Genomic DNA, 10413 nt, shown 5'->3' with positions numbered 1-10413 from the left:
GCCATAGATATGTTGCTATTATGTTGTGGCCCTGAGAGGCAATGATATTATGGGTTGTTGTGAAAGGGTGGTAATACCAAATTACAAGGGAAATTCTGGCGAATTTTTCGTAGAATCCCGAGTGATTAACATTTGAGGACGAATGTTCTAAAAGGGGGGAAGAATGTTACACCTCGGAAATTTCCCCGTGAACGTACAACGAATAGACTAACGAAGACTACGGGTATATGATGTTTGAACAAGAAGGGAAATGATGTTTGACGACCCTAAGTAAGATCTCAAAGGAATTGTAATAAGAGATAGGTTATGCTCCAAAATGACTAATCATAGGTTTTGAAAATGTGAAAAAAAAAGTTGCAGATTTGCATTTTGGCCAGTCGATCGTAAAATGAAATACGGACCGTAAAGTGGTATACGGCCCGTAAACTGCCAGGTCGTATTCCAACTTACAAAACTTCAACTTTCTGCTAAATGTTCAAATGGTTAAATACGACTTGGAATACGGACCGTAAATTGAAATATGGCCCGTAAACTGCGATCCTAAATCACCATGATCCTCAGCATACCTTTCTGGTTTTGATATGCTTAAATATGACCACGAAATACGACCCGTAAATTGGAATACGGACCATAAACTGGGTTTACGACCACTGTACACTTCAGCTACTGTTCATTCCGGATCAGATTTTAAGTCATTAAAAGGAGACCCAAGCTCATAAAATTCATTTCATCTCCACGACATTTCTCTCTAGAAACCTCTAGAATACTCTCCACTCTTCACTTACAAGAAAACAAAAGAAATCAAAGATCAATATCAAAAATCTAAGTGAATCAAGTGTATGAGACCCATCAAGGTTCATCCAAGTTAAGAGATTTCAAGAGAAGCAAACTAGGGTTTTAGGTCCAAGAAGAACAATACCACTCAAGGCTTGTTCCTAAAACATATAAGGTACGTTTTATGGCCTTTACATGTTATTTAGGGTATAGAAGAGTTGAAACACTTGAATTATAGAAGGATATAAGAAATGGGTCATTAATGAGTGAATAGTGGCATGGTTGGATGATAGTTAAATTGAGCCATGATCATTGATAAATTGTGATTATAAAAATTCTATGAATGACATTTAGAACATGGAATAAGTGTCCTATGCGAGAAAAATGAAACAATGGACCATGGCCATGATTATGGAGAAATTGAAGACAAATTACGAAATACGGATATTGTAAACGAATGATGAGTGTTGTCTATCATACTGAGAATGTTGTTATGAATATTTGAGAGCTGATATAGAATATGGGAAGAGTTGTATAAACGAAGGAAATGCTGCCCAATTTTCCCTAGAAATAGTCACGTGTTCTTATAGTTGATTAACTGACGTTGATGCGAATTCTCTTGAAGATAAAGACGCGAATATTGAAGAGGAACGATCAAGCGGTAGAATAGCAAAAGGAAAAGGTATGTAAGGCTAGTCCTTTCTTTCCAAGGCATGAATCCTAGGATATGATATTATTTCCCTATATTTCCATGGCTTCCTTATATTCCGGAACCAAGAGCCTATGTTCATGGATAACCCCGTGAGATAAGGATATGAGACATGTTATGAGCACGATAACGGAGACGATAAGCGTAAGACTAAAGATTCTAGAGTTCATGGTATAATGTTTAAACAAAGCTAAAGACATTAATACGATCTATTGGTAATGCTTGATGTATACACTCACCTTATATACTAATTCCATCAAGGTGAGGCGGAATACCTATGAATGCTCCATAATGTAAGAGGGGGCTCTCGACCTTACGTCATCCCGACATTGTTATAGATTGTCCATAAGCCTCAATGCATGTCCTATGACAATTGTTTCGGGAAACTATGTTCATGTGAGATAAAGGTAAGAGATACGCTATAGAAATGATAATGGAAATGATGAGCTTAAGCCCAAAGATTATAAATACTATCATACGATACTTATACGAAATTGGTGCTACGAATATGATGTGATTTTCATAGATTGTCTTTAAAACTAAATGTGTGCATTAATGAAAGGTTACGATAAGCTTATGAGATGTATGTGATGGCAATGATAATGATGAGATGTATTGATCCTTGTACGATGCATGTGATATGGTCGAGTTACTACGTGGCCGAATACAGAAGATATGTATGTGATATTGTCGAGCCACCACGTGGCCGAATACGGATATTGTAGACCCTACTGTTACATCCCGTATTTTCATGTGTTGGAAAGCGTGTGAGTTAAATGATATTAGTAATGGGCACAAGGTTATCCCCCAAGCTTATAAGTGCTTAAAGTGATGGTACGCATGTATCGTAAGGAATTGAAATTTAACCAATCGAAGAAAATAAATTTCGTCGAGGTTCTAAATTTATTTGAATGGAATACGGTCCAAGCTATAATATCCCATATTTTTGGACTAGAAAATTTAATCGTCCAACATGAGCAAATTTACCCGAGCCCGGAGAATTAGATCATATCCAAGGATGAAAATAAAAAGCTCGGTGTATACGAGGAATGAAGTCCCAAAATTATTTAAGGCAAAAGATGTGACAACAATGATTGAAGATAATATTTTATGTGTGGCAAATGATATTATGGACTAATGCTATATCTCATGAATATGATAATAAGTATATGACGTGTGTTAAAAGTGGTTCATGATTAAGTGAATTGAGATCAAGGAATTAATTATGGGTGTAAATGGGCTAGATGTTTAATTAGTAAAAGACATGGAATGATTGGTAATTTTGTGGTAAATGGCATGTGTATACGTGGCCCATGGAGATGACCCACCTGGTGACTATGTACGTTTGGTACCTTTGGTAATGACACGTTAAAGAATAATAATTCAAGATATGGCTTAAAGGGATGGACCCAACGGACACAAATAGGAGTAGCTATCATTTTATTTTATTTGCTCCCACCTGTACTATCTCATTTTGGTTTTCACTTAATTAGTGAAAACATTGAAGGGAGCAGCAGCAAATTCATATAGATATATGCATACACACAATCTACCATGGATAAATAAAGTTCACATGCGGAAGCAGATTATGGGGGGAGATGACACATAGGTCATAAGCACGCTAGTTTCCTCCGGATATTAGCAAATTGAAAATTTCTTCAAAGTGAAGTAAGGTGGAAGAAGATCATTTTTTCCTTATTAGGTAAGAGCTATTCTCTCCTAGGTTTATTTAAATTCTCTCCAATCATAGCTAAATTGTGAGATAGGAACTACGGAATTAATTATGGCAAATCGGATAAATAGTTATTGGTATCATGTGGACTGTTTGGTGGTTGTTATAAATTGTTTGGTATGCTGGAATATCGTGGGATTAGCTGTAGTTGTCATTGTTGTGCTTGTTGTCATACTATATATATATACGAAAATAAAAGAGTGTATACAAGTATCGGTATAGAAATATATATTGGGCTGTTGTGGAGGTAATTTTAGAATGAATTTAATTTTAAGGATTTGATATGAATATTTTTATTATATGTGTGGGTTGTGTATAAGTTCCGTTCAGCTGTGTCTATACGATGTGCTATGATATGATGTCCGTCTGTAGTGGCAGCCTTGTCGGCTTGCATATGACATGATATTGATGTGTAGTGGCAACCTTGTCGGCTTGCGTATCATTTTATGATTTGATCAGTTGTGACTCCTCAGGAGACAGTCTATCTGACTATACATATATGATGACGTTATGAACTGTTGGAGTTCTTTTGCAAGTTTCCATATTGTTCATAGATTCAGTTTAATTATATTTAACAGGTACGTATACGGGTGTCCAGGTCGGGCACTAGTCATGGCCCACGGGATTGGGTCGTGGAAAATGTGGTATCAGAGCAGTTCATCCTCGGAGTGTCTACAAACCGTGTCTAGTAAAGTCTTATTTATCGGTGTGTTGTGCACCACATCTATAAACAGGAAGCTACAGGAAATTTAGGATGTTACATTTCTTTCATATCTAAGATCGTGCGGTAGAGCCCAGCCATAGGAAATGAAATTCCTTATACTAACCTTTGATTTCAGATGAAGAACGACATCGACAGAAGGAAGCGACTGATGATATTGGAAGTTATAAAGTACACAGGTAAGTAACGGTGCGAAAGAGGCATGTCGGATAAGGTAAGAATAGTGAGGTATGATTAACATGTAAAGTTGAAGAATGAAAGGGGAGGTAGATAGGAAGGTGTAACAGGACAGATCGTTAAAGGATCAGGTACGTCTTGAGGTTCGATATGCGAGGTAAGTTCCGACACCTTTATACTTTTTACTGGAAATTGAGAGCCCTATGTGGCTATGATACGATATGATATATATACGTATATATGTCGGCCCTGTGAGGAATTGTTGGTATTTCCTGCGTGCAGGTTTTGGGATAGTAAGAAGTACAGAGGAAACTCTGCCCAAATTTTCCCAGAAATAGAAAAAAAAAAGAATGAGATATAAGTTCTTAATATTCTTGAAAGGTCGTGTCGATAGTAATGATAGGATTTGAATAAGTGGTGAGTATAGCTGACTTCGAGGAATAAGTTAACCGTTGAATTGATAGTAATAGTAATTATGAGGTCGGTATCGATATGGTAAATTTATCATGTTGGATTAAAGCTTAAGAGATACCCTCCATGTCATTCGTAAGAAGCATCATCCTTATTTGGTAAACTTTATTTCGAAGAAGCATATATGAGCAGTAAAGTTTGGAATTCATTTGAATGGACCAGAATACCTTCCAGTCATATTTTGCCTTAGAAAAGCTCATGTTGAAGGGTAAAAACGTCCAGCGATTAAGTTTCACTTTTATTGAAGAGTACAAAGCATACAACAAGTAGTTTATGAACTAAACAATTCGTTCATGACTCAAGAGTAAACCTAGAGGTAAACCATGTGAATCAAGCACTAAGAAGTCCTGTGGTGCTTGTCGGATTCTAGTTTTCTTTTGATGGTGGTTGGAGAATGCTTCATGGTGACATTTTATTTGTTCTTAATCAACTAATTGGGGATGGAATTTGTGGAAGGAAAGCTCAAACTTGTGGGCTGTCTTGGACCATGTGTTTCACGTGTTGATTATGAAATGCTAGGATAACTTGGAAGGGCTTGTGACACTAAAGAATGATTTAGAAAAAGGTGGCAAATATGAAGGTATTAATAAGACAGCTTGTGAGATATTAAGGATAAAACTGATCAGAAAAGGTGAAAGGTTAGGTACACGTGCTCCATAGAGTTAGATTAAACCATAATAAGAATCGTGAATCCTTAAGAATAAAAGGTGTACGCTATAGGATTGGTCACAAATAGGATGTAATGTGAATACCGTAAGGATTGTTATAGAAATGAGTAAAGCCTAACTAGGAAGTAACTAAAGAATGCTATGTGATTGGTGTGAAACGGAAAAGCAAATGTAGAACGAATAAGAAAGACTTACAGAGTTCTATAGGGAAAGTTCAGAATAAAAGTCAAGTGGTAACGAAAGTGAAAGCGAGCATAGGAAGAGAAGGAGGTAATAGAAAGAGGAAGATAAGAAGAAATCGAGTGGGATTACAGTGTGGCGATGCGTTATGACATGTATAGCTTGGAAAACGAGTAATATAAGCGACAGAATTGTGAAAGACCGAACTAAGGGAAGATGAACAACGAGACAAAATGAATGCCAGAAATGACTGGTGTGATAAGAACAAATGGGGATAAACAAAATATGTTTCGATAATGAAAAAGGGGTTATGTAGAAGTAGTGTCTTCCGAGGGATATAGGAGTAGCATGAGATTCCTCGTGCACACAATAAAAGATGGACATAGACCGGAGAAATGAAAGGAATACTAAAGGAAGCACTCAAGACAGACGTAAAGGGAAATATATCGCTACAAACTTAAGGTGTAGTATGACGAAAAGGTGATAAGACAAGACCATTATTAAGACGAATTTAATATGATTTTGAGTAAGTTAGAAGTTAGCATTGGATATATAACAAGAGAGAAAGAGTATGAGGCATAAAAGAGTACTGCGTATATATGGCTTCACCTCGAAAATAGTGAAATCCTTAAAGGACAAGGATTGTGGATTTGTGAAATAACTGATGTATTGTGAGTTTATTAGAGGAAACAAATGATATCCGTTTGGATAAGGATAGTGTCATAAGAAAGCTTGGGACACTTATCATTAGAATATAAGTGCTACCGAATGGAGAATTTGAAACGACTATAAGCATTAGCTAATTACTGATTGGAATGAATGTGGCTTCGGATAAATTACTACATTAGTTATATTACTCGAGTACCAACCATCAGATAAGATTTTGTACTATATATTGAGAGTTCCCATCGCCTCGTGATTGTGTTGGAGTTTTATACATGGGTAATCTAAATTATAGATGATATAAAGGAAGACATGGATATGGTGCAGTATACCAACTGTATTGGAAAAGAATCATATGAATTTGGAAATGGGAAACGGGGACATAGAGTAGAATATAAATAGATAATGATATAGGTACACCCAAAAGGGGGGAAGCGGATGAGAGAAATGCAAGTGAAAGATGGAAACAATTGACACTGCAATATATTTGATTTGGATATTTTAACTTCAAGTGAGATCCCTTGCTGAAACAAGTTAGTAAGATCTGAAAGCCAACAATGAATGGATAGAAGTTAGGGTGGTATTTGAGATGGTGCGGAGAAGCATCTGTAAAGATCTTGAATGACATGACATTACATGCCTAAAGTGTTATAAGTTGGATTAAGCAAAACGATCAGAACGAGCTGGTTACTAGAAGATAGTGAATTTAAAAAGAACGAACAACAGGACGGGCACCTTAAGTTTGGGTTGTAACAGAAGGATTAGTTATGAGCTACGTTACAAAAGAGGGCTAAGGCGTAAGATGACCTATGGGTCTCAATGAAGTTTTGGCGAAGAACACTATGAGAAAAGTGGTATCAAGAAAAAGGGTCCTGATTAAAGTAACAAACGATTCACATGGTAGAGGTAACGACTATGCGATTAAGACTAGGGGAAAAAGTAATGATAAGGACAAAAGGTTTTTAGCTTAGTGAGGCAAAGGATATTCAAGTATCAGGAGAATGACTCACTTATATTTGTTGAAAGGACATTTCTGGGGTGTCAAGGAAGTATTGCAACCGAGATTTATTACTATGGAGAAAACCCGTTTTCAACTACTCAAAGGGGAAGGTTAAGATGGTGCATGTCAAAGGATTAAAAGATGACTTCACAACAAGAAAAACCTGACCTAAGCTTCAAGTATAGATGGATATAGTAAGTTGCAGTCTATTACGGGGGTAGCTTACTTTCCTTGGAAATTCAATATTAACAAATGACAGGTGGAGAATGGCTTTAGGCTAAGTGCACAGCATGATAGATGAGTTTGAGTTACAATCGATTCGTTATAAGCTCACCATAATCAGTATACTTATACAGGATTAACTTAACATTTGAGGACGAATGCTCTAAAGGGGGGAAGGATGTTACATCTCGTATTTTCATGTGTTGGAAAGCGTGTGAGTTAAATGATATTAGTAATGGGCACGAGGTTATCCCCCAAGCTTATAAGTGGTTAAAGTGATGGTACGCATGTATCATAAGGAATTGAAATTTAACCAATCGAAGAAAATAAATTTCGTCGAGGTTCAAAATTTATTTGAATGGAATACGGTCAAAGCTATAATATCCTGTATTTTTTACTAGAAATTTTAATCGTCCAACATGAGCAAATTTACCCGAGCCCGAAGAATTAGATCATATCCAAGGATGAAAATCAAGAGCTCGGTGTATACGAGGAATGAAGTCCAAAAATTATTTAAGGCAAAAGATGTGACAACGATGATTGAAGATAATATTTTATGTGTGGCAAATGAGATTATGGACTAATGCTATATCTCATGAATATGATAATAAGTATATGAAGTGTGTTAAAAGTGGTTCATGATTAAGTGAATTGAGATCAACGAATTAATTATGGATGTAAATTGGCTAGATGTTTAATTAGTAAAAGACATGGAATGATTGGTAATTTTGTGGTAAATGGCATGTGTATACGTGGCCCATGGAGATGACCCACCTGGTGACTATGTACGTTTGGTACCTTTGGTAATGACGCGTTAAAGAATAATAATTCAAGATGTGGCTTAAAGGGATGGACCCAACGGACACAAATAGGAGTAGCTATCATTTCATTTTATTTACTCCCACCTGTACTATCTCATTTTGGTTTTCACTTAATTAGTGAAAACATTGAAGGGAGCAGCAGCAAACACATATAGATATATGCATACACACAATCTGCCATGGATAAATAAAGTTCACGTGGGGAAGCAAATTATGGGGGGAGATGACACATAGGTCATAAGCACGCTAGTTTCCTCCGGATATTAGCAAATTGGAAATTTCTTCAAAGTGAAGTAAGGTGGAAGAAGATCATTTTTTCCATATTAGGTAAGAACTATTCTGTCCTAGGTATATTTTAATTCCCTCCAGTCATAGCTAAATTGTGAGATAGGAACTACGGAATTAATTGCGGGAAATCGGATAAATTGTTATTGGTATCATGTGGACTGTTTGGTGGTTGTTATAAATTGTTTGGTATGCTGGAATATCGTGGGATTAGATGTAGTTGTCATTGTTGTGCTTGTTGTCATACTATATATATATATATATATATATATATATATATATATATATATATATATATATATATATATATATATATATACGAAAATAAAAAAATGTATACAAATATCGGTATAGGAATATATATTGGGCTGTTGTGGAGGTAATTTATGAATGGATTTAATTTTAAGGATTTGATATGAATATTTTTATTATATGTGTGAGTTGTGTATAAGTTCTGTTCAGCTGTGTCTATACGATGTGCTATGATATAATGTCCGTCTGTAGTGGCAGCCTTGTCGGCTTGCATATGACATGATATTGATGTGTACTGGCAGCCTTGTCGGCTTGCGTATCATTTTATGATTTGATCAGCTGTGACTCCTCAGGAGACAGTCTATCTGACTATACATATATGATGACGTTATGAACCGTTGGAGTTCTTTTGCAAGTTTCCATATTGTTCATAGATTCAGTTTAATTATATTTAACAGGTACGTATACGGGTGTCTAGGTCGGGCACTACTCATGGCCCACGGGGTTGAGTCGTGACACCTACGTGGCCAAATACAAAAAATGTTTTTTGTGTATGAGAAGCTACGGTACTACGATGATGAATTATATGACATAATGATGTATACGCTAGAATGATTCATGTACGACGATTATGTATATGTGATATATGTATGAAATTTATTCATCCTTAAAGGTCACGCAAGTTTTTCCTTCACCTCATGACTTATTATTTCTCTATTATGTTTGTTTCATTCATACCTTACATACTCAGTACAATATTCGTACTGACGTCTGTTTTCTTTGGACGCTGTGTTCATGCCCAAAGGTAGACAAGGAGACGGCGCAGACCTTTAGGAGCTATCTGCAGATTTGCAGAAGCACTCCATTATTCCGGAGGTGCTAATCGGGTTTATACTTTTGTGTATATATATATATGTATAAGTATTTTGGGCACGAGGGGATCTTGTCCTGTCCATATGTCTAGTTCTCTAGTAGAGGCTCGTAGATACGTATGTGTGGGTTATATGGTCTTACAAGGTCACTACGGTATATATGTAGATATGTGTACATTATATTTTGATAGCCAAAGGGCTTATGTATATAAAAGTATTTATGTTCCTTAATGAAAATGATTTTCTTATGATTATGAGTTTATGAACGAAAAAAGAGGCTTAATGAGTAGGATGAGTAGTAGAACGAGCGGTGCTCGGTGGTCATCCCCGGGTACCTGTCACGGCCCCTAACTGGGTCGTGACATAATTAGTCATCACTTATATATATACGCTGACATGTGTCCCACTATGGCATGCACCAATCAAATTCAGCCACGTTGTAATGGGGCCCACTTAGTGGTCTAATTAAGTTAATTAATCATTAATTCCCACTTAATAATCTAATCATGGTTAATTAATCCCTAATCTTCACTAATGTTTCTACACTAATTGTAATTAATGTGCGAACCGTGCACTATTAAAATCAGGATTAAAAAGTCCTTGTCTCATATCTGAAAAATAATCGTGTCCTTGAACTTATGTCGATTAGCTTACGAATAATCCAATGTACAAAAATACGGGATATAACACCTAGGGCCACATTTGTTCAAAGATTGCTTAACGGCTTCATAGCAAGACGGGATGGATATTTCCCGCATTCAAGCCCATGCTCAAAGTCTAGAAGAGCAACGACGTCCGCAAAAAGGACGAGCGTGATATGGAACAGGGGCAAAGTAAGAGGGCCAGATCCATAGGTGTTGATAGTG

The sequence above is a fragment of the Lycium barbarum genome, chromosome 8, assembly GCF_019175385.1.
Source record: "Lycium barbarum isolate Lr01 chromosome 8, ASM1917538v2, whole genome shotgun sequence".
Lineage (NCBI taxonomy): Eukaryota > Viridiplantae > Streptophyta > Magnoliopsida > Solanales > Solanaceae > Lycium > Lycium barbarum.
The sequence above is the reverse complement of the archived record's forward strand: the minus strand, read 5'-3'. Positions refer to the sequence as shown.